This window comes from Melospiza melodia (assembly GCF_035770615.1).
Source record: "Melospiza melodia melodia isolate bMelMel2 chromosome 7 unlocalized genomic scaffold, bMelMel2.pri SUPER_7_unloc_1, whole genome shotgun sequence".
Lineage (NCBI taxonomy): Eukaryota > Metazoa > Chordata > Aves > Passeriformes > Passerellidae > Melospiza > Melospiza melodia.
Window position 1 is genome coordinate 4,128,229 of NW_026948497.1, and position 12,647 is coordinate 4,140,875.

Here is a 12,647-nt window from a genome sequence, read left to right on the forward strand (position 1 = left end):
CCCCCACCCCCGGCTTTGGTGTAGCTAATAAACGTATACGCGCGGCTTCCCGCGTCTCCTGTTCTTCTAACGTCTTGCGTGGGGCCTCTTCTACTTTCCCCCACGCTTTGAGGTTTTTACCACTGCCTGCGGACTTTGAGTCCTCTGCTGAGGCGGCAGTGCACTTCTCCCGCGCTTCCCAATATAATATATTTACCGGACGTTCGATTGTCCCCAGCTCTAGGAGCCTTGCAATAGCAAGAGTAGAGTTCCTGAGCTCACCTTTAATTCCCCATTGCTCATGAGCCTGACTTACGACCTTCGCTGTGGATTCCATGGTCCAAGCTGGTCCGGGGGGCGTCCCCCCCACTGCGGTCAGTCCCGCTGCCGCAGCCGCCGTCCTCTTTCCAGGAGTGTCCCCGTTGGCCGGGCGCAAGCCGCTGTCCCGGGTCCCGGCACCAAATGTTGCCTTCTAGATCAAGGCAGGCGACCTGGTTCTGAGGTACAGCTCGACAGCCCTCTCTCCAGGGCCGTTCGGGCCAATGACACACGCAGACACCAATGTGGTGGACGGTCAAAAGGCCTTTATTACTTCTTCTTCTGGGGTCTTATAGTCTAAGGGGTCTCTACGTCAAAAAGGGGTTTGTCCTTCTTACCTCTGGTTAGTAGGGAATGGAAAAGTACTGGGTAAGGGATGGAAAGTTACTGGCTTCAGTGGGGCAACATTCCTATTGTTAGTGGGACCACATTCCTATGTTAATTTCTTATCTATGAGTAACTGAGGGTCTTATCTATGGGGAACCGAGGGTCCTGGCTTTCCGTGACATCGCGAGATCTTCCGCAGCGCCTCTTCCCTAGCTACCACACATGGGGGGACACAGGCATGGATGGAGATGTGGGGGACAATGACAGGGATGGAAACAGGGAGAGAGCCATGGGTGAGGACATGGTGGGACATGGGCAGTGACATGTGGGGACATGGCCATGGCCAGTGCCATGGGGGGAACTTGCAGGGGATGTGGGGGATGCTGGGTTGGAGGGAGTTGAGGGTTCCTGGGAGGGACTTGGGTCTTGCTGAGGCCTTTGTGGACCCCAGGCTGAGCAGCTCCAGCTGTGCTGGGAGACCCTGGGGGAGGTTCTGGGGCAGCTGCTCAAGGACCCCCTGACCTGGAGCCCCAGCCAGGCATTGGGCTCCTGGAAGGGGATGAACGTCCTTGTCCCCAGGAGAGAAATCCCAGCACCCCCAGGGTGTCAGGGGCAGCTGAGGGGCCACAACAGGAAGGGGAAAGCCAGACAGAGCTGTCACACTTCTAAGCTAAACCTCAAAAGTCCCAAAACTGAGGGATTCCTCCCAGGAAAAAGCAGCCAGGAGCTGCCAGAATAGAGGGAAAGGGGAGATGTGACTCTCCAGACTGAGCAGGAGGGGCCTGCATCCCCCAAAACCAAACACAGGGGTGAGGGCTGGGGCTGGGGGCACAATGGAGAAGGGGTGGAAGAGCAGAGGAAAAGAGGATTCAGAGCACGAGAGGGATGACACCCCCGGACTGAGTTGGGAGGGGTCTTTGGGTTGGAGGAATGATGAGTGAGGGAAGGGAACGGTGGGGATGGAACAGAAAAAGAGCGGTTCCATGGGGATCCCTTTGTGTCCCCATCATTCGATTCCTGGAGTGATTCCCTGGGGCTCTGGGGGGGAATGGATCCGCACTGGGTGGGTCCCCAAGCCCCCTGCCCATCCCTGGGGGGCTCATGGGGGGTTCCCTCCACCCAAATGCTGGTGGTGCTGCAGCCATGGGGGAGAGGTGGGATCTGGAGTGGATCTGGAAGGGGGCGCAATAGGAAGAGGAGGGAGAGGAGGAGGAGGATGGGGAAAAGGAGGAGCAGGAACAGGAGGAGGAAGAGGAGGAGCCCCAGCAGAACCACGCTTTTCCCGCCTGCCTGCTGAGTCTGCAGCTCCCCTGGCCCTGGCAGCATCGATCCCCCAGATCCCACAGGTGAGCGGGGAGGGGGAACTCACCCCAAATCCACTGGGGGGGCCTCTGGGAGGATTTGTTTGCGGGGTAGGGGATGTTTGGATCTTGCAGGTCCCCAAGGGTGAGACGCAGATGCCGCTTTGGAGACTTGTGGAGGGTTCCGGTGGCAAACTGTCTGTACTGGCTGGGGAGGTGGTACCAGTTTGGGGGGGGGGAGACATTGGCATCAGAGTGGGGAGAGCAGCAAAGGCCAATCCCAGAGCTGAGGGATCCCGGCAGCCTGGAGGGGTGGGGGAAGCTGGAGATGAGCAGGGTCTGGGCCCATCCGACTGTGAACAGGGCAGTTACTTCTGGAGATGGACTTGGGACAGCAGGACCAAGGGCTCACCCACTGTTTTTCCCCCAAGCCAGGATTTGTCAATCCCAAACTTTGTCTGGATGAAGCTGGAGGAGGCTGCAAGGAAAAGGAAAATGGCCTGGGACACAGAGGCAGGCGAGGAGGAAGTCACTGCCCCTTTGCCCCTCTCCTCTGCTCCATGTCTCAGCCCAGCATTGCCCCTGGCTGCAGGACAATCCCACTGCTGATGTTATAAACAAAAATCCGCCAATTTTTTTTTGTGAGAAAAAGGTTACAAAAACTAGTCAGATCACTCTTGCTGCTGAGGCGCTACCTGTTTGTTATGATAATTACAAGTCGTTGTCGTTAATGGTTCTTTTTTGGATCAGTAAAGGCCCTGGCCAAGACTAAGTTAATGGCTCTTCTCCGGAGACAGTGAAGGGCGGGGACCTCCCCAGACAGTGAGGAGAAAGGACTAAACGTGGGAGAGGGGACATGCTAAATAACTTCAGGACCAGCATGCCATGAGAAGCTACTACTCCAAACTTACTGAAAAGACCCCCAAAACAACGAGCCAATATAGAGTTGAGAAATTGGAGTGATGTCCGAACGTGAGGAGCAGAGTGCTGGACCTGCGGGGATGCTGGGGGCCTTTGTTGCCCCTCACCCTGGGTGTGGGGATCCTCTCGGACCGGGTCCCGAAGGGAGCGAAGCTGGGAAAGTCAACATCTGGGTCACGCCCAAAAAAAGCTCCAACGAGGACTGGACCGCCGGCTCTGTCCCTAGTGGACAAAGCTGCAAATATCCTCCTGCGAGTCACCTTGGGAGAGACAACGGAGACTGCAGACCTGTCGAGCTTCCCAATCCTGAGCTAATCACTTTTAATACAGGCATTAAAAGGAGAAAAAGTCTCCTGCCCTGTTTATTTTAGCTGACACTGTCCTGCCAGGGATGAATTGGTGGGATCCCTTCCCTCTAGCACAGAGGCAAATCCCATCCTCTCCTTGTCCACAGCTCCTTCCTCTTCTCTTTCTGTCCTTCTTCCTTCCTCATTCCTTCCTCTCCTTTTCTTTCCTTACCCCAGGCACTGAGCTGCAGATGGAGACCAGGGAGGACAAATCCCTGTGGTGTTCACATTTCTTTGAATAGAGACATAATTCTCTCTCCCAGGATTTTTCCTGGGAAGCTGTGGAAAGACTGAGAAAGCTCAGAAAGGAAGAAAACAATTCTTATCTCACTTGCTGCACCTGTTGTTTGGCACATGTGGAATGTGTTATTGAGATTGTTTACTGAGAGTGATTTGTTAATTGGACTGTGGTCATGGTTGTTAGGACTGATTGACCAATTAGGTCAAAGCTGGGTCGTGACTGTCTGGAAAGGGTCAGAGGTTTTTCTTTAGTATGTAATTTTGTATAGATTTAGTATAGCAGTAGTGTAATGTAGTATAATATAGTATAGAATAAAGCATCTGTTCAGCCTTTAAAATCATGGAGTCAGAGCACATATTTCCTTGGATGGGTGAGACAAAGTAGAAATTTAACAGGATAGAAATGCATTTTTGGATTGAGGTGAAAAGTGCTGTTCTGAGCCTGTAACTTGTTTATCTGTGCTTAAGACTCCCTGTTCTCACAAGAGAGGAAAAAAAACAAAGAAAAAATCTTGTGCTCACAGAATGGCCTCGACCAAGAGAAGGAATTCAAACTCTCAAGATAAATGGAGGCCCCTTTGTCAGGGCCAAAGGCTGAGGCTGACCAGAGAGCTCTCTGCGCAAAAGGCAAGGACTGATAAAAACTAATTGCAGCTTGTAATGTGAAATCTGTAAAATGAATATGAATGAGACTATATGCATATGTATAAGCAAGGGGGAATTCTCAGGGGTGCGCGTGTCCTTTAGGGGGAACAACGATTCCCACATGCGTCCAGTGCTAAACATACTGGCTTTACAACTTTTTACAAAGTTGTGGAGTTTCTCTTTTTTTTCCACTAATCATTTTGGCGAGCCAGCCAGGCGATTGTCTGTCCCTGCAGGGGCAGAAGGGAGGACGGACTCCTGGGTGCTCCCTGGGATTTTCCTGGAGGAGCTCTGCTCCATCTCGGCTTGCCTCCTGCAGATACAGACAATGACCTGCTGGTGTGCAGATAGACGGTACGTCTGTCAAAGGGCCTGGGGGAGATAGGGCTGCTGATAAGTCACTCAGAGATGTCTGAGTGCACAGCCTCGTCCCTGTGCTTGCAGGCAGCCATCGACCAAGAGCACGGTCAGCGGCAGAGGTTCCCGGTTGATAGCGCAACTGGGAACGGGTTCATTGTTCAATGGAGCGGCCGCTAGCGACTCTGAGGTGAGCCGAGTGAACCCGAACTTTGTGTGCTTGTGGTGTCCAGACATTGTATGGCTAATGCATTGTGTGGTTAATGTTGGCGTGTTTGTAATCGTGTGAGTGCGTGGTGTATAAAACAGACTGAGTGAGTGAGTGAGTGTACCCACGGCGTGCAGGGGCATTTCTACCCATGTCTGAAGCAGCCAGGTGAGGCCCGGAGCGCTGGCTGGGGCAGTCTGTGAGGGCAGGAACACCCCGTGGAGTAGTGGAACAAGTGGAGAAACCTGGGTGAGGACATTTAGTCATTTACTGTGTTTAAAGGTGGTGATGTGTGATTTGTGTAGATTGTGCATGTTTTAACCGGGGCTAGATGAACTCAGGGGATTCTTCTGCCCCTGCAGTTTGGACTTGGTCCCTGGAATTTTACTGTGTGCTGTTATTTTGATTGTGTCCAGAGTGTGTGAGGACCAGAAGAGGCTGATAAGCTGATGTGGGTAGATGATGAAGTGTTGTATGTTGGGTTGTGTCAAGGAAAGTGGGCACTCTTAAGAGATACCCCTTTCCCAGTGAGTTTGTGTGGTTCCTCCCCCACATTGTGGTAATTTGATTCTCGGTATTGTAGGCTTGTGTTTGTGGAGATTTTAGGATTTTGTTTGCAACAAGTGTAGCATTTTACATGGAAAAACTGCAGTATGGTGATTTATGTTTAACTGTGATAAAACAAATTAAAGGAATTCCAGGAATTCCCTTCCCACAGCAACCTAAGCCCTGACTCTCGTGAATTTGAGATGCAGGGTGTGTGTGTGTGTCTGTGTCTGTGTTTGTGGGCATATCAGAGTTTTTGCTGTAAGAGGCACAGCTTTTTGCAAGGCAGCAAAGTGAGTGTCAATAGAAACAATGCTTGAATTAGGTTGTGTGGGAAGAGAACTGGGAAAGAATGAGATTTTGTAAAGCATAGTTTAGGCGGAAGAGACCAAGACAGGCACTTTATAATTTATGTTATTCTAAGGAAACCAAGGCTACTCAGAGAGCTCTAAAGAATTTAGTGGCAACTGGTAACGAGAAGCAAAGAAGAACAAGGATGTTGAATTATTAGAAAAGAGAGTTTCATGTAATTTAAGAAACCCAGCAGAAATAATTAAAGCTGAGTGCGTTCAGCTTATTTTATACCCCAAGACTTTGAATTAAGGCAAAAGGCTGGGATGGGGTAGAAAGATGGGAGCTAAGAAAATGGAATTTTTAGTAGACACGGGGGCAGCAAACTCAGTGTTAAATAAAGCCTCAATGCCTGTAACAGATGTTATGGTAAGGGGGCAACTGGCCAATCTGAAAAATCATATTTTGCAAACCATCAAAATAGTCATAGTTTTTTGTATATGCCCAACTCTTCAAAGGCCCTGTTGAGTAGGGACTTGTTGGAGCAGCTGGAAGCAAAGATCACATTTAAAGATGGAGAGATTATTTTAGAGGTAAAGGATCAAGAATATGGAGATATATTGAGCTTAATTTTAACAATTAGTGAAACTGAAATTGAAAATAAGGATGAAATTAACAAGAAAAGAATGGATCCAATGTTTCCTGGGGTATGGGCCTCTAACATGGCAGGGAGGGCAGAGAATGCACCTTCTGTACAAGTTAAGGAAAACAACGGGCTAGGGTCAGGCAGTACAACTTGTGGCAAACCCATACACCCTACTAACATGTTTGGCACCTGAGCTACCCTTGTTTACTGTTTTAGATCTGAAAGAGGCCTTCTTTTGCCTCCCTATTCATAAAGCCAACTAGAAAATTTTTGCATTCAAATGAGAAAACCCTAAAAGCAGGTGCAAAACCCAGCTCACATAGATTGTGAAGGCCTCAAGGCCTTCAAGGTTTCAAAATTCCCCTGCTCTGTTTGGAGAAGAACTTACAAAAGACCTAGAGCCCCAGGAAGCTCCACAAGAAGAAGGAAGGCTATTACAGTACATGGATAATCTCTTGATATCCACTCAGACAAGGGAAGCATGTGTGGCCTGGACCGTGAGCCTTTTGAATTTCCTAGGGCTCCAAGGACACAGAGTATCAAAGAAAAAAAAAAAGAAAAAGGCGGAGGCAGTGAAACAGAAAATAATCTACCTGGGGTATGAGGTCAGTGCTGGGCAAAAGACTCTGTAGTCACTAACCTTGTGAACCCAGCTTCTTTTCTCAGTGGGATCAAGGAGAAGCAGCACACCACGATTGCCTGGAGACCATTGAAGCTAATTACTCCAGATACCCGGACTTGAAGGACACTCCTTTGGATGGTGCAGAGACCTGGTTCACTGATGGGAGTAACCACATTGCCAGTGGAAAGCGACGTGCTGGATATGCAGTCACTACCTGCAGAGAGGTAATAGAATCTGGACCCCTACCAACAGGCACCTCTGCACAGAAGACCAAAATAATTGCACTGATTCTCTTTCCTTTTGGCTTAGAAATGGCAGGCGGAAAGAGAATAAAATCTATACAGAGCCATGGTATGCATTTGGAGTTGTGCATGCACATGGAGCCACCTGGAGAGAGAGGGGACTGCTGACCTCACAAGGAAAGAACATCAAACATGCACAAGAGATGATCGGGATAATCGGGCTGCTGGAAGCAGTTCAGCTGCCTGAAAAGGCAGCAATTATGCTTATTAGGGCACACCAGAGAGTGAACTCAGAATTGGAAGAAGGAAATGAGCTGGCGGATAGAGAGGCAAAGGAAGCAGCAAAAGGTGAGGTAACTATTGAAGGAGCTCTGATTTTAGATGGGCAAATTTCCCTTGAAGGTAAGCCAGAATACAATGAGAAAGATAGAAAACTAATCAAAGATCAAAACGGGACCTACAACCAAGAAGGGTGGGCAACCATTGAAGGGAAGCTGGTAATCCCTTCCCATTTCATGTAGTCACTAGTAAGGGAGGAGCACCAGAAAACACACTGGGGAATAGATGCCCTGAACACCTACTTGATTGAAAGAATCGTTGCCTGGAATTTACATGCCACTATTACTCAAGTGGCAGTGTGATCTTTGCCTCCAGACTAACCCCAATAATACCCGCAGACCAAAACTTGGTCAGACTGGGAGGGGCCATGGGCCTGGACAGCAGTGGCAAATTGACTTATCCATCAGAAGGCAGAAGCTGTTGACCCTTCCTGGAATGATTTTTGCTCAGAAGTGATTATCTGCAGCACAAAACCACCATCCACTATTGACTTTCACAGTACAATGACATTCTTACAGAGATACTGTCAAGTTGCCTTGTGTGCTTCTGGCTGCTTTTCTTGCTCTCTGGAAAAAAACATCAGTCCAGCGTCTGATGGCCAATGCTGCGGGTGCTGCCCATCTGGCTGTGGCCAGCAGCTCGTGCCCAAACACAAGCGGGTGCCTTCTGGGCAAGGGGATGGACTGGCACGAGCAGCCATTTTCCCTGGTGAACCTGGGAGGCCCCTGGGCAAGTGCAGAAGATTGGGATGACCCTGGCATGAGAGAACGTGTGGTGTGTCTCTGATGATGCTGCCAGCACTGCGAAGGAACACCCAAGACAAGCACTGGAAGCAGACACATCCTGCCAGTTTCTGCTTGTGAGAGTCTGTCTGAATTTTCCCTCATCTGCCTCACGATTGTCATTGGGGGACCACTGAAGATCCCCCTGTCTTGAATCTCTGGCTCCAAGGGAGAAAGTCATGTGCCTGAGACCTGAGAGCGTTGCGAAGCCATTGTTCTCACAGGTGTTGTTTGCTGTATGCTACGCTGAGCCCAATGAGAAGAAGAACGGGGCACTGTGCCCTTTTTGCAACAACAGCCTTGGAAGCTGTCCCACCTCTTGGCCTGGCTGGACTTCTCCTGCGTTTCAGGTGGTCCCCCCACAGAAGACCCTCACCTGTTTTACAACCACCGGGACAGACAGACTGAGATGGAAGGAGCCTCTCCATCAAGGACTGAGACATGGAACCCCCATGTGGAAAGGCCCCTCTGCTCCTTCCAAGGACCGGGACTGAAACCCCCAGCCCGAGGTAGGTGTGTGGGGGAGGCAAGCTGACCAAAGCGAGATGTTTGCCTGCAGGTTGTGACCCCTGCACCAAGAAGACAATGGCTCTCCTTTACTGCTGAGAGCATGGACTACCTGTTACTTCTATTCCTTATTGTATCTGTATCCTCCTGCCTCGCAATTTCCAATAGAGTTATCATAATAAAAACCTCTGAGTTAGCGAGAGACTTTGAGATCTCCCCGACGCAACAGGCGGGTCCTCGACTGGACTGGACCAAAGGACTTTGTCTCTACGTTTGGCAGCCCTATTCCCTCTCTTCCTCTGTCTTTTTCTCTCCCTTAATCCCTCTATCGCATTTTGCTGTGGTCATTCAATAAAGGTGCATTTGTTTCAATTATCATTGCAAAACTCCTTGTACCGTGTCAGTTCTTTTTGCACCCTGAGATCAAATCCATGAACCATCACGAAACCCATCCGTGAGGACGGATCGTGACACCCCCCGAGGACCCCTCCCCAAATTCCCCCCCATAGCCCCCCCAGCACCCCCAGACCCCGCTAAAACCTCCTCAAGTTCCCCCCAGACCCTCCCCAAATCCCCCCCAAACCTCCTCAAGACCCCTCCCCAAATTCCCCTCACGACCCCTCCAGGACCCCTCACCTGTCCCTGCACCTCAGCAGCTCCCGGAGCCCCCCGTCCTCTCCCAGCGCCTCCCCCGCTCTCCAGCGCCTCCCGCAGGACCCGCCCGAGCCCGGGGCGGCTCCCGGGGGTCCCTGAGGGGGTCCCGGAGACGAGGTGGGGGGGGGAGGGGGCGCCCGCTCCATGCCCGGCCCGTGGTCAGGGGGCGCTGCTTTGGGCTCGACTCCGATTGGTTGGAGACGCGCGGGGAGGGCGGGAGTTGCTGAGGGGAGATGCCCGGTGAGTGGTTGGTTTGAGAGAGGACGCGGTGATTGACAGGAGACGGGCGAGGGAGGCGGGCTTTGCCGAGGGGAGGCGCGCGGTGATTGGTTGGTTCAGCTCAAGAGAGGCGGGAGTAGCTGAGGAGAGACCTGCGGTGATTGGTTGACTCGGCGTGCGAGAGGCGGGCAGTGGGGAGGCATGCGGTGATTGGTTGGATCCGCGCACGGGAATGCCGGTGTTCCTGAGGGAATACCCGCGGTGATTGGTTGGTTTGGGGTGGGGTGCGGCATGATTCGTTAGTTTGAGAGATGAAGCGTGGTGATTGAATGGTTTGGGGTGGGGCGCGCTGCTATTGGCTGGGAAAAGTCTGGGATTTTTAAAGGACTTTCCCGGTTTTTTGGGGAAAAACTCTCAGATTTTTAAGGAAAAATTCCCGGATCTTTGCAGGAAAAACATTCCCGGGTTTTTTGACACCACATGACCCCAAAAAACCTAAATAACCCCAAAACAATCGAAATAAACCCCAAAGAACACCCAAAAACTCCAAATACCTGAAAATGCCCCAAATAACCCCAAACAAATCCAAATAACCCAAAAAAAACCAAACAAAAAACCCCAAATTAAACTCAAAGACCCCCAAATGATTTCAAGTACACCGAAAAAAATCCCACATACACCAACATAACTCCCAAGAACCCCAAATAATTCCAAATAAGCCCAAATAAACACAAACAAACCCAAATACTTCCAAATAAACACAAAGAATTCCAAATAACCCCAAATAAACAGAAATAAACCAAGTAAAACCCAAGAAAAACCCTAAAGACTCCATATCTAATCCCAAACAAACCCTACATAAACCCAAATAAACCTCAAGAAACCCCAGTTCCTCCGAACCCCACCCCAAAAAAGATCCCGACCAATCACAACGCGAGGCACTGATGACGATCCACTTGCTGGGAACAAGCTCAGAGCACTGGCCCCGCCCAGCGATTTTCACTCAATCAGGGCCCCGACACCGACTCATCACTTGCCAGCCACAGACCAAGGCCTCTCCCTGCAGTAAATACTCAGAGACCGCGCAGGGTAATTTCCAGCCAATCAGAGCGTGTCTCGCTGATGACTCATCAGTTGCCAGGAGCGGAATTTGGTGTGAGGGGGAAGGTGACCCTGGGGATGGGCTGGGGACCCCAAATTAATCCAAAATGGGGTCAGGAAACCAAAATGGAGCAGGAGGGGCCTGGAGCACCCAAAACCAAACACAGGGGAAGGGACTGGGGGAACGACTGGAAAGGAGACAGCGGGGAAAAGAGAGTCGGGACCCCAAAATAGAGCTGGGAGGGGAATGGGACCCCCAAATTTACCTCGGAGGGGGATGGGACGCCCAAACCCAAAGACAGGGCAAAGGCAGAGCCGTGGAGTTTTTATAGGATATCCCAAGGGTGGAAATGGGGTTGGGGTCAGGGGAGGAGTTCTTAGCAAAACAAGAAGGGTGAGATCAAATTCCTGCCTCTTAGCAACAGCAGCACTCCACACAGAACCTGTCCCCAAAACCTAAATTCCCTCTAAAACAACTGAGAAATTATGCAACGTCAGATATATTCGATCAATTTCCTTCATTTAATCCAGTTTTGGGTGTTTTTAAAGGATGAAGGTGAAGCAGAGGAAAATAAAGGCCAAACCAAAAGGAGAAGCAGCCAGGTGTCTTCTCAACATGGATCACAGGGAATGTGAGTGACCAGGGCTGTGCCCAAAGTGCCTCCTCCAGTGGGGGATGGAGCTGGAGCAGCGCACGAAGTTCTGCCCGCACTCGGGGCAGTCGCAGGGCTTCCCTTAGTGGCGCCTCCGTTGGTGTTGGGTCAAGCTAGAGCTGCTGGAGAAGCTCTTCCCACATTGGGGACACTCGTAGGGCCTCTCCCCAGTGTGGATGCGCCGGTGGGTGATGAGGGTGGAGTTGCGCTTGAATCCCTTCCCGCAGTCGGGGCAGCGGAAGGGCCTCTCCTCTGTGTGAATCCGATAGTGCCGGAGGAGAATGGAGCTGGTCGAAAACCTCTTCCTGCATTTATCACACTCGTAGGGTCTCTCCCCAGTGTGGATGCGCCGGTGAATGACGAGGGTGGAGTTGCGCTTGAATCCCTTCCCGCAGTCGGGGCATTGGAAGGGCCTCTCCTCTCTGTGAATCCGATAGTGCTGGAGGAGATGGGAGCTGGTCGTAAACCTCTTCCCACACTTGGAACACTCATAGGGCCTCTCCCCAGTGTGGGTCCTCTGGTGCTGGACCAGGCCGGAGGTCCGGCTGAAGCACATCCCACACTCAGAACACTTGTACGGCCTTTCTCCAGTGTGGATCCTCTGGTGCTTCATCAGGTGGGAGCTCTCTCTGAAGCTCTTCCCACACTCCCCACACTCGTAGGGCCGTTCCCCAGTGTGGATCCTCTGGTGCACAATCAGGTTGCAGTTCCACCTGAAGCTCTTCCCACACTCCACGCACGTGTGGGGCTTCTCCCCATCATGGAGCTGCTCATGGAGCACCAGCTCTGAGCTCTGGCTCCGTCTCCGGCCGCCTTCCCGGCCCAGGTTGGCTCTTTCCCCCTCAGATCCCCGCCAGCTGCGTTTGCAGCCCCTCCTCGTGCGGCATCTCCACGGCTTTTCCTCCCCGTTGGCTTCCTGCGCCGTGGAGCCGCTCAAAACGGCCTCTGCCACCAGGTTCTGCAGTGGGCATTTGTCCTCCCTGCTCTCCATGCTCAGCTCCTGCTCTGGGGGAGGAAGGACAAGGACAGGATGGGATTTGCCTCCGTGCCACAGGCAAGGGCAAGGAGATCCCCCAGGGCTGAGCTGCAGCCAGGGGCCATGCTGGGCTGGGAGATGGAGCAGCACAGAGGGGAAAGGGGCACTGACTTCCTCCTCACCTGCCTCAGTGTCCCGGGGCATCTTCCTCTTCCTCGCAGCCTCCCTGGGGTTGGCAATGGGAAATCCTGGTTTGGGGAAAACAAGGGATGAGCGCGTTTGTAGGAGCATTGGGGGGTAGGACGGTCGGGACAGACAGAGACGAGAGAGCTCTGCAGCCAGGTCGTGGAACTTGCGGTTTATTGCAAAGGGCCTGGGTGCAGGGCCCTGCTTGGAGCTGCCCGGCACAGCTCGGAGCAGGCCCGT

General features: G+C 51.8%; 2 long non-coding RNA genes and 1 pseudogene across 2 annotated transcripts; 1 reads left to right on the forward strand and 2 right to left on the reverse strand.

The window, feature by feature from the left end:
* The window catches only part of LOC134432720 (zinc finger protein 850-like), a 359,084-nt pseudogene that overhangs the window by 345,684 nt on the left and 753 nt on the right, over window positions 1–12,647 (reverse strand).
* Window positions 544–9,030, reverse strand: LOC134432847 (uncharacterized). The gene is made up of 2 exons (XR_010031412.1): window positions 6,767–9,030; window positions 544–2,403 (listed from the first exon to the last, which is right to left on the reverse strand). It is a non-coding gene; the product is annotated as an uncharacterized LOC134432847 (long non-coding RNA).
* LOC134432861 (uncharacterized) lies at window positions 1,856–9,004 on the forward strand. The gene is made up of 2 exons (XR_010031425.1): window positions 1,856–1,970; window positions 2,361–9,004. It is a non-coding gene; the product is annotated as an uncharacterized LOC134432861 (long non-coding RNA).